Below are 12,383 nucleotides of genomic sequence, written 5' to 3'. Positions count from 1 at the left end.
CTTCTCCTGCCTACTCCAGAGGCTGACCTGTATGGACTTTTGCCCTCTGACTTCTGGTTGCGTTTGGCCAGTGGGGAATCAGGCATAAGCTAGAGGGAGGGAAGAATGAGAAGTCAGGTTATTTGTTCCACACTACCCCCAGCCCCCTAAATTGAATCTCCCCTAACAAAATTATCTGGAATAGGCCGTGTTTCTTGGCTCACCACTTCCCACAAAGCCAACAACTTTAGGACTTTCTCCCTTGGTGTTTCATAACTGCTCCTTAATGTCTTCCTTTTCAGCCTAGATGTGGCAACAGTTCAGATGGTAATAGCCCTTGTACTCACATCTGATAAATTGTGCTTTGGTAAAGACACCATTTTCATATTATTCCTTTCTGAGTGTGCCATCTCATTCCTCCTGGGGCCCTGGCTGGTACACTGGTCATACTGGATAGTTAGCTTACAGTGGAAAATAAATTCAGGATACTATACTTTGCCAGAAAATTAGGATCTCAGATGTCCTCTTAAGTTTAGGTTATATTGACTCAGACTGAAGGTCTTCAGTGTTTCCTTCTTAAAATGGTTTGGGAGACATAACTGACAATGGTTTTATCTGCTTTTCTTGGCTTATTTTATATTGTGCAGAGAAGTTCTACTTTTCTGTATAGTCAATCTTAGGTTTCTCCTTCTTAACCTTGTGTTCTCTCCAGCTCTTACAGCAAAGCTTGTGGGAAATTAACATCCTTATGAAACCTAATATTCACATTTGATAAACTGGTTTTTAAAATACATTTATTGAGGCTTTAACATATTTCATGCTATAACATAGATTTACACTGAAAATTTTCTGTGGCAATAAATGATACATTATCTGGTTATTTGTCAAGTAATTCTTCCCTGTCACTTTGTTTGGTTTGTTGATATCCATAAAATAAACTCTAAGATACTTACATTATATATTAGATACAATTCTTTCTTTTCTGGGACCTCTTAGTTTTTTTTACATGGATCTGCTTTTCTAATTTATTGGTATTATCATGGTTTTAATAATTGCTACTTTGTAATAAATATATCAATAGGGGTAAACTGCCTTGTCCTCTCCCAGTTTCCCTTTTAGAGTTTTTATAACATTTTATTCTTTTAGATTGTTTTGATTTACTTTGTCAATAAATTTCTATTGATGGTTTGACTAATTTTCCAGGAAATATAGGAATTAACTAAAATTGACATTTTTGCAATATTTAGCTTTTTTGTAAAGGATCAAGCTATCTTATCTCCATTTATTTTTTAAGCATTTTCTAGTAATGTTTTTTTTTTCCCTTTTCACGTCAGATGGGTAATATGCTGATGTCATAATAAGGTTTGAGGGAGGCATACTTCACACTAGAGTGTGAACACCCATTCATCATGCTTCTGAACCACAAAAGGATCTCTAGTAATGTTAAATAATTTTGTTTTCATTATTTATTAGTTACATAAACTTTTGCTCATTTCGTTTAGTAATTATCATTTTCTTTGGTCTTGTGAGCTTTTCTCTTGTATGTTCTACCTAGTTGCTCGTATATGAGAATGCAATTTACTTTATTGTATATATGGTTTCTTTGCTAACTATTGATAATGTGAACAGATTTTTACTATTTTCTGTATGTATCATATCTGCAAATAATACAGTCATTGGAGTATTTATTACTCAAATGTCTGTTTCATATCATAGTGTTAGAAATTTCCAAAGGAATATTAATGGTGTTAGTGGTCTTCATTTTGAATAAAAGTCTCTAATTTTTCTTGATAAAGCATATGTTGGCTTTTTGTTTAGAATAATATATTTTATCATACCTATCAACTTCCTTCTATTCTAATTTTAAAATGTTTTCATTCAGAATAATATTGGAAAATTGTTTTCTCATTTGCAGATTCTTGATGTAACACCCAAACCCTTTTGTAAGTTGGAGGCTGCCACTGTTTGTCTCTCTTAATTTGTGGTGTGTAGCTATTCTTGGATAACTTTTTCATTAATTTTGGGCAGGCTAGCATTAGGCCGTCAGACTGGCTATGTTGTGCATAAATGCTTTCTCTTTACCAGTATCTCCTTTAATGAAGTTTGACATAACTGGCAAACTTGGACCCATTCTGTGCTCTGATGTACAGTGGTACAGAAAAGATGGAACAAGGAAATCAGAAGGAACCTGAAGTTGGTGAGGGTGGATTTCTTCTGTTATTCTTTAATCATGATTGTTTTTCTCAGTGCTGAATCCCATGGTAGATGTTATAGTACAGTCATACAAGGTCACCATTTAGCTGTCTCTCAGGATAAAAAAATACAAGAAATCCCTTCTACTGTTTGGACTGGTGATATGTTAAAACAAGTTTATTTCTAGTGATGCTAGGGCAGTGTGTGTGATGGTGATGATGGTCAGTATTACAATTGGAAGACATATCTACAATTATCATATAGTATTAGAAAAATTATATACTTCATGTAATTGCTTAACAGTTATAATTCCCAGAACAAGACCAGTAATCTTGATGTTGGCATGAGTTTTTGTGAACTTGTAATATTAGTAATGCTCCAAAAGAAATTTGGTGACATTGAAGTAGCTGTGGTATGAAACAAATAGGACTTTTATATTAGATATTTTTTCTCCATGAATAAAGCAGAGAATATTTGCTTTTTAGATTTCTTCATCTAGAAACTTTATTTGGGAAATTGTGAGTGAAAACAATCATGTAAACCATACAGGATTCCCATATATCACCCCACCAACAACAGCTTACATTGTGACATTTTTGTTACAAATGATGAGAGAACGTTGTCATATTACTTTTTCTATAGTACATAGCTTATATTTAGTATATTTTTTATATAAGTCATCCTACTATTAGCACCATGGATTAGTATTGTATATTATAGTTCATGAGAGAACATTCTCATATTTGTGCTGTTAACCACAGTCCATCATTTACCTCAGGGTTCACTCTGTTACACAGTCCCCTGTCTTGTTCAATCCATCCAAAGTGTACACTCAGTGGCTCTCCATTTCATTACAGAGTTGTGCTGTGATGGACTCAGTCCATTTCAGAATGATTTCATTAATCCTAATGGAAAGTCCCATACCTCCTTATTATTGACCCTTAGGTATGGGAGGAAAGTCCCATACCTCCTTATTATTTGCACCTTAGAAGGTACAAAGATAGTACCTTCTTTGCTTTTCCTGTAAAAATATCACAATATACTATTAATTATAACCTGTATGTTACGTTAGTTGTATTTTTCCCATTTATCTACATATTCTTAACACCTTGTAATAGAAGGACATCTTTGTATTTGAATTAACTACTCATTGTCCACTACTGAAATCACTCTTATGTAGTCCCTAGATTATCCTCTAGCTTTCTTTTAATTGACATTAACCTCCATAGATGACCTCTTTCAGCCACAATCACAACTATAAGTCAGCGGTGTTGATTATACTCACTATAATGTTACTGTTGATTCTAACCCTTTCCCTACATTTCTGTTCTCCCTTATTAAATGTCCTACCTACATTCTGCATCAGCTCCTCCTTCTCAACCCACATTCTATCTTCTAGTAGTCTATACTTTATTGGTTAACTCTGTGCATTTACTCATTGTATTTAGTTTGTATTAGGCCATACAATATTTGTCCTTTTATGTCTGGCATATTTTACTCAACATAATGTCCTGAAGGTTAATCCATGTTGTCATATACATCCCAAGTTCAATATTATTCAGTTGTATGTATATATCTCATTTTGTTTATCCATTTATCAGTTGGTGGACACTTGGATTTTTTCCACCTTTTAGCAATTGTAAATAATGCCACTATGAACATAGGTGTGCAAATGTCCCTAGACATCTTTGCTTTCTTCTGAATATATTCCTAGTAATGGTATTGTTGGATCATACAGCAATTCTATATTTAGCTTCCTGAGGAACACCAAAACTGTCTTCCACAGAGGCTGCATCATTTTATATTCCCACCAACAGTGAAGGAGTGTTCCTATTTTTCTGCATCCTTTCCAGCACTTGCAGTTTTCTGTTTTTTTTTTTTTTTTAATACTGGCCATTTTGTAAGGCATGAAATAATGTCTTGTAGATTTGATCTGAAGTTCCCTAATAGCTGATGATGGTGAGCATATTTTCATGTGTTTTTAGACATTTGTACATTTATTTTTTTGGAAAAATTTCTTTTGCGCATTTTAAAATTAGGTTACTTGTCTTTTTATTGTTGCATTGTATGACCTCTTTATATAACATGGAGAACAAACCCTTACTGGATATGTGGTTTCCTAAAAATTTTCTCCCAATGTGTAGGCTGCCTTTTTACCTTCTCAGCAAAGTCATTTGAAACACAAAAGTGTTTAATTTTGAGGAGGTGACATGTATCTATCTTTTCTTTCATGGCTCATGCTTTCAGTATAAAGTTTTAAGAAGCCCCCATCTACCACTAGCTCTCAAATATGTTTCCCTGCATCTCCTTCTAGGGGTTTTATGGTTCTAGTTTAATACTTTGGCTCTTGATCCATTTTGAACTAATTTTTGTATAAGGTGTGACATAGGCATCCTCTTCCTTTCTTTTGGATATGGATATCCAGTTCTCTCAGTGCCAGTAGTTGAATAGATTGTTCTGGCCTAGCTGGGTGGATTTGTTAGCCTTGTCAAAAATCACTTGAATATTGATATGTCTATTTCCAAATTCTCTATTTGGTTCCATTACTCAATATGTTTATCTTTTTTTTAAAAAAAGATTTATTTTTATTTTCTTTAATTCCCCTCCCCTCCCCCGGTTGTCTGTTTTCTGTGTCTTTTTGCTGCATCTTGTTTCTTTGTCCTCTTCTGTTGTCGTCAGCGGCATGGGAAGTGTGGGCGGTGCCATTCCTCGGCAGGCTGCTCCCTCCTTCCTGCTGGGCTGGGCGGCTCTCCTTACGGGTGCACTCCTTGCGCGTGGGGCTCCCCTACGCGGGGGACACCCCTGTGTGGCAGGGCACTCCTTGTGCGCATCAGCACTGCGCATGGGCCAGCTCCACACGGGTCAAGGAGACCTGGGGCTTGAACCGCGGACCTCCTATGTGGTAGGCGGACGCCCTAACCACTGGGCCAAAGTCCGTTTCCCAATATGTCTGTCTTTATGTTAACACTATACTGTTTTTACCACTGTAGCCAAGTAATATGCTTTAAAGTCAGAAAGTGAGAGTCCTCCAGCTTTGTTCTTCTTTTTAAAGACAATTTTGGCTATTCAGGGCCTCTTTCTCTTCCAAATAAATTTGATTATTGGCTTTTCTATTTCTGTAAAAAAGACCATTGGGATATTTATTGGAATTGTGTTGAATCTGTAAATCAGTTTAGGTAGAATTGACATCTTAACAATATTTAGTCTTCTAATTCATGAACAGAGAGTGTCTTATTTATTTAGTTCTTCCTTGGTTTCTTCTAGCACTGTTTTATAGTTTTCAGAATGCAGGTCCTTTATCACCTTGGTTAGGTTTATTCCCGAATATTTATTTCTTTTAGTCATTGTTGTAAATGGATTTCTTTTTCTGACTTCCTCCTCAAATTGCTCATTAGTAGTATATAGAAAGCTACTGCTTTTTGCATATTAATCTTGTATCCTGCCACTTTGCTGAACTCATCTATTAGTCCTATTATCTTTGTTGTGGATTTTTTTTTGGATTTTCTAGAGTTAGCATCGTATCAGCAAAGGGCCAGTTTTACTTCTTCCTTTCCTATTTGGGTGCCTTTTATTTTTTTTCTTACTTAATTCCTCTAGCTAGAACTTTTAGCACAGTACTGAATAACAGTGGTGACGGGCATCCTTGTCTTGTTTCTGATCTCAGCAGGAAAGCTTTCAGCCTTTCACCGTTGAGTACAATGTTAGCTGTGGATTTTTTACTATATGCACTTTATCATGTTGAGAAAGTTTCCTTCTATTCTTATCTTTCAGAGTGTTTTTAATCAAGAAAGTCTGGTATATTTTGTCAAATGCCTTTTATGCACCAATAGAGACGATCATATTATTTTTATTCAGTTTATTAATGTGTGTTGCACTATTGGTTTCTTGTGTTGAATCTTCCTTTCATACCTGAGTGATTTTCTTTTTTTGTAATACCTTTGTCTCAGTTTTGTATTAGCATGAAGTTGTTTTCATAGAATGAGTTTTGTAGTGTTCCCTCCTGTTCAATTTTTTCTAAGTGTTTGGGGAACATTTGTATAGATGTTCTTTGAATAATTGGTAGAATTCACCTATGAAGCCATGTGGTCCTGGGCTTTTCATTTTTGGGAGGTTTTTGAAGTCTGTTTCAATCTTTTTACTTGAAGAAAGTTTGTTGAGGTCTTCTGTTTCTTCTAGGGTCAGTGAAGTTTGTTCATATGATTCTAAGAGTTTGTCAGTTTCATCTATGTTGTCCGTTCGTTGTTGCACAATTCATATAATCCTCTTTTTATTTCTGTGGTATCAATGGTAATGTTCCCTCTGCCATTTTTCATTTAATTTATTTGCATTTTCTCTTTTTTTTTTTTTGTTAGTCTAGCTAAAGGTTTGTCAATTTTGTTGATCTTCTCCAAGAACCTCCTATTGGTTTTCTTGTTTCTCTCTATTGTTTTTTGTCCTCAATTTCATTTTTTTCTGCTCTTACATTTGTTATTTCTTTCCTTCTGCTTGGTTTCAGATAGGTTTGCTCTTTTTTTTCCTAGTTATCCAGGTATGCAGTTAGGTCTTTGATTTTAACTCCTCTTTTTAATGTACACATTGAGGCCTCTAAATTTCTCTTAAAGCACTGCTTTCATTATATCCCATAACTTTTGATATGCTGGATTCTTATTTACATTCATCTTGAGATATTTACTGATTTCTCAAGCAATTTCTTTTTTGAACACTGATTATTTAAGAGAATGTTGTTTAATCTCCATATATTTGTGAATTTTCCCTTTTTCTGCCTCTTACTGATTTTCAGCTTCATTCTATTATGATCAGAGAAAGTGCTTTGTATAATCCAATCTTTTTAAATTACTGAGACCTGTCTTGTGACCTATTGTATGGCCTATTCTGGACAAGTATCCATGAGCACTTGAGAAGCATGTATATCCTTCTGTTTTAGGGTGTAATACACTATAAATATGTGTTAGGTCTAGTTAATTTATCATGTTATTCAAACTCTGTTTCCATATTTATCTTCTGTCCAGTGCTGAGAGTGGTGTACTGATATCTCCAAATATTAGTGTAGAGATATCCATTTCTTCCTTCAGATTTGCCAGTGTATCTCATGTATTTTGGGGCACCCAAGTTAGGTGCATAAATATATACGATTGTTATTTCTTCTTGGTGACTTGTCCCTTTTATTAATATATAATGATATTCTTTATTACAAAAATTTTCCATTAAAAATCTATTTTTTCTGACATTAGTATCACTACTCCCGATATTTCTTGGTTATTATTTGCATGCAGTATCCTTTTCCAACCTCAGTATAACACTTTGAGCCTGATTGTATCCTTGTGGCTAAGGTGAGTGTCTTGTAGAAAGAGTATAGCTGGATCATACTCTTAAAAAATAATTTTATTGACATATGGTTCATCAATTTTATAATTCACACATTTTAAGTATACAATTCAATGTTTTTATTATTTGTTGCTTGTTTTCTGCTTGTTTTTTGTGCTCATTGTCTCCTCATTGTTTTTGCTCATCTCTTTTCTTTAGGAGGCACTGGGAACTGAAACCAGGAGGTGAGGTCAAGTGCTTGAGCCACATCCACTCCCTGGATCATATTTTTTATCCTTTCTTTCAGACTGTGTCTTTGGATTGAGGATTTCAGTTCATTAACATTCAGTTTTACTAGTAAAGACCTTACTTTGTCCTTTTTATTCTTTGCTTTCCATTGTCATATGTTACTGTTGTCTGTCTTTTTACCCTTTTAGTTATCCTTACTAATATTCTTCATTTCTATACTCTTCTCCAAGTCTCTTGCCTTTGTCTTTTCCTTTCAAGTTGCAGAACTTACTTTAGTATATTTTGTAAATCCAGTCTTTAGGTAACAAACTTTCTCAGGTTTTTTTTGTTTGTCTGTGAAGACTTTAAACTCATCTTTATTTTAAAGGACAGTTTTGCTGGATAAAGAATTCTTGGCTGGCAGTTACTCTCTTTCAGAACCTTAACTATATCATACCACTGCCTTCTCACCTTCAGGGTTTCTGATGAGAGATCAGCACATAGTCTAATTGGCATTCCATTGTATGTGATGCAGTACTTTTTTCTTAATGGTTTCAGAATCCTCTCTCTCTTGCATTTGACATTCTGAAAAGTAGGTGTCTTAGAGTAGATCTATTTGGAATTATTCTGTTTGGAGTGCATTGTCCTTGGATATTTATTTCTTTCATAAGGGTTGGAAGTTTTTGGTCATTATTTCCTCAAATATTTTTCTGCCTTTCTCTTCTCCTTCTGGGACAACTATAATGCCTATGTTTGAGTGTTTCACATTGGTATTCAATTCCTTGAGACACTGTTTCATTTTTTTCCATTTTTTTTCTCTTTCTGTTCTCCTTTCTTTTCAAATTCAGATGCTTTGTTTCCAGCTCACTCATTCCCTCCTCAGCCAATCCATATCTGCTATTGTATGCCTTTAATATATTTTTAATCTCACCCATTGTGTCTGTCATCCAATAAGCACTGTTACTTTTCTTTGCAGACTTTCAGATTTTTCATCCAATGTCTTCTTACTATCCTTTATCTCTTTTGCTATATTTTCCTTCTACTCCAATTGATTTAGGAGATTTGTGTGAACATCATTAATTAGTTCTCTTAAATCTTGTGTCTTATCAGGATTTTTTGTTTGACCCTATGGATGGGCCATATCTTCCTGTTTCTTAGTATGGATTGTAATTTTTTCCTGATGTCTAGGCATCTGAACATGTTGGTGAGTTTACCTCTTGCCTAGTGGTTTTGTTTCATAGTTCTTCTTTGATTTTTTATATAACTTATTCAGAATCTTTAAGATTGCCCAGAATAAGTTATCAAAACAAGGCCAGGGATCCGCTAATCAGGTACAGACCAGATCCAAAGGGGCCTGTACATGAGAGATTCCAAAAGCTTTTTTACTCCTTGCAGTTCCCCGGGTTGAAAGAAGATGATGCAGATGATGCTTTTTGACAAATCTTTTCATGGAGGTGTCTCAACACCCGCTGGCTGGTGATTCTAGTCTGGCTTGAGCTAAGAATCAAAACAAGTCCCTTTGGCCAAACTCATGAAGAGAAACCACTCTCTGCCCTTCTCTCCTGGGGGAAGACATCTCTTCCCTTCAGTTGGCTGCAGTGAGCCAGGTTTTACCTAGGCTGTGTGCTTTGAGGTTAGGGGTTGAGTGCCATTCCTGGCCCTGGGGGCTAGTAACTCATGGTTTTCACTCTGGCCTCTTGTTCTCTCTGCCTGTCTCCTTCTTGAGTGGTGCACAGTGCTCTCATGGACTGCATATCTTTAAAGCAGCTCCCTCAGACAGCTTTTTGCTCTTCCTCCTTTGTATTTTTAAGGGATTGGCTGCATTACTTCAATACCATCTTCCTGGAGGTCCCCTAGGAATATTTTTAAATGTTTTCAATACGTATTTTTATTTTTTTATTATAATTACTTATTTTGCACTTTTTTTTCTGAACTTAGCTGTTACAATTCAGTAAAAATTTTAATTGTTTAATTCAATTTTGTTCAAGCTGTTATACTGAGGTATTTTTAACTTTTGTTCATGAGTACATGGTAATCACATGTTAAATTTTTATTTACTCTTGATTACTCTTAGAAACAATGCTGTGGTGATAATTATAAATTACAGATTCTTTTGTGAAATATTTTTATCAAATTGATAATTATCAGATAAAAATGGCATAATTCGCTACAAATTACAATGTTGATTATGATCAAGCAATACTACAGACATTGAATTTATAATGGTAATAGAGTTTTATACATATTCATACACACAAATAAGACATATGGTACATAAATATAATGTATACATGTATGTTTGTAATCTCTTGTCTGACAAAGGAATAAAGTATTATAATTTTCATGATAAATTAACACCAAGTGTGAGTGCTAATGAATTTTTAAAATATTGGAACTTTTACAAACTGTTGGTTGCTTTGAATCATTTTTACCTACAACTGATTTTGGCATTTAAATAAACTTGAAAATAGAATGACCAACAATATTTTATAGAAAGTAAATTCTTATATATATGTAATTTATATATATTATTTATAAATTTTATATATAATTTGTTTTCAGATGCAATATTGGTATTGCCTTTCAAATTTGACTTATTCTGAAGTCTGTAATAGTCGAACAGATAAATGGAACAGAAATTATCACTGCTTATAAGTGGAGCTGAGTAAATGATTGAAATCTTCAAATTCATTGTCTTCATCCTGACTTCCTGTTTGACTAAAATGTAAAAACAAAGGTAATTTGAATTCCAACGCAAAAATTTTCTTTTCCACAAACAGTCTGATTTATGAAAATAGTTCCTTTATGAATATATAATTTCCTTTTCCTGTGGAATTTTTACTAATTTGCTAATAATTAAGGCTCGCCAACCTTTATGAAGGTGCTTCCCAGTCTTTTCCATATCATGGCATGCTTAGATGAATTATGATATTTGGTTGGTAGTTTGGCATAACAGGAGAGGCTACCCTCATTTGGAACTGACCAATTGGCCAGCTGATTTCATGTTACCTTGAGTCCAGCCCTGCATCATGGATACTATAGTGTAGTCGAGTTTACTGAAAATCTAGCCAGCTCACTTGCCATTAGTTCTTCAACACTGTTCTCCAGTCATTGAATTATGTTCCTCTTCTATGGATAAGGACCATAACCCAGTTGATTTTTCACTCTACTGTACAAAACCCTCCAGCAGACCTCCCATTTCACTCAACACAAAAGCCAGAGCTTACATTGACCCATGTGGTCTGTCCTTTTAGCCCTTGATCTCTTACCTCTTCCTTCCTCCCTCCCTTGTTCTTTTCGAGACATCATGGCCTCTTTGCTCTTTCTCAGACATTTCAGGCATGTTCCTCTCAAGGTACTGGTAGTCCCCTTTGCCTGGAATGTTCTTCCCCAGCTATGTATATGGCTCACTCCTTGACAGACTTCAAGTCCTGCCTCACATGTACCCTTTTCTCTGAAACCTAACTTGAAGACCTTTAGAAAAATTGATTTATTGACTTCAGTTTGCCTGTACGTTATCAAGCTGGCTAATAGGGGAACTATTTGTGCTACTTTTTTTTTTTTTTGGTAAAAGTAAACTACAAATTCTGCAAGCTGCCTCAGCTTGTCATTCCTTTTGAAACTGAATTCTTGGATGTCTTTACCACTAAATCCATTGACCACTTAGTCAATGCTTTCCTGCGCTTCTACAAATGAGGCATTCTCTGGCTTCTTAAAACTGTTTCCTCACAAAACTTTGGTGATCCCAGCCTACCCTATGTGATTTTCTTACTGCTTTAAAGACTGTTCTTGGTTTTCTGTTTTAGCACCTCAAATTTCTTTAACTCCTTATCTAAGATAATTTCCCAAGGTTTAGGTCCTAATTTTTAAGTATTTTGAGCCTTTCTACTAAAAATTATCTCTCCTATACACTTTATTTTGCCTGTAACTTCTGCTCTTCCAAGTCTGTCTTGGTCATTATCTGTACAGTTTATAAGTTTACTTTAGTCAAACCTGTTTGATTTGTTCTCTGGTTCCTTTCTTTTTTTCCCCACCAGTTCAAACCTTACTTGTTCATTAAAAGCAGCAGCTCACATCTCCTTCCCTTATAAAAACTTCCCAGAGCACTCCAATCTGATTTTTCTTGAATTCTTAAAGCAATTCTTATAATTCATTCCCTATTAATCAAGGACTCTTGTATTGTTAAGTTATTCTTTAAAAAACCCTTATTGTTGGGGAAGTAAATTTTTCAGGGAACTGTTTTTGGTATAAGTTGAACATTGGATAATTTAAAGAAACTTTCATCTGTTAACCTCTAAGAGAACTTTGTTACTTAACCATTTTTTCCATTTAGTAATTAACCATGACACATTTTATATTCCTTAATTCTTTCTTCAGTTGATTCACAGTGACATTTTAATTTTAGTATGGTGAGAAATGGTCCACTTTATTAGTAATTAATGCAATGCAAACAACGATACCATTTTCTAGTAAATTTGCAAAGACTGAAATCCTGTAGTAGCCTATCGTGTTGCCATTTAAGTATCTCATATTATCAAAGTGAGGTAAAACAAAAAATAAGCATGTTATGGACAGAACAAAAGCTGTATGAAATATTAAAATATGACTGGTAGTTGTACATGAATACTGAGGCTACCTCTCTCCTCCCCCAGACTTTTTCCCTAATTTTTTGATAGGAA

At 34.7% G+C, this 12,383-nt stretch overlaps 1 protein-coding gene and 1 non-coding gene across 14 annotated transcripts in view; one reads left to right on the top strand and one right to left on the bottom strand.

The window, feature by feature from the left end:
* Positions 1-12,383, top strand: part of CADPS2 (calcium dependent secretion activator 2) — a 613,932-nt gene that overhangs the window by 40,776 nt on the left and 560,773 nt on the right. The gene's annotated exons all lie outside the window — the stretch shown is intronic.
* Positions 1,308-1,411, bottom strand: LOC111763512 (small nucleolar RNA U13). Its single transcript, XR_002796373.1, has one exon. It is a non-coding gene; the product is annotated as a small nucleolar RNA U13 (small nucleolar RNA).

Source organism: Dasypus novemcinctus, chromosome 5 (assembly GCF_030445035.2).
Source record: "Dasypus novemcinctus isolate mDasNov1 chromosome 5, mDasNov1.1.hap2, whole genome shotgun sequence".
Classification (NCBI taxonomy): Eukaryota; Metazoa; Chordata; class Mammalia; order Cingulata; family Dasypodidae; genus Dasypus; species Dasypus novemcinctus.
The sequence above is the reverse complement of the archived record's forward strand: the minus strand, read 5'-3'. Positions and strand labels throughout refer to the sequence as shown.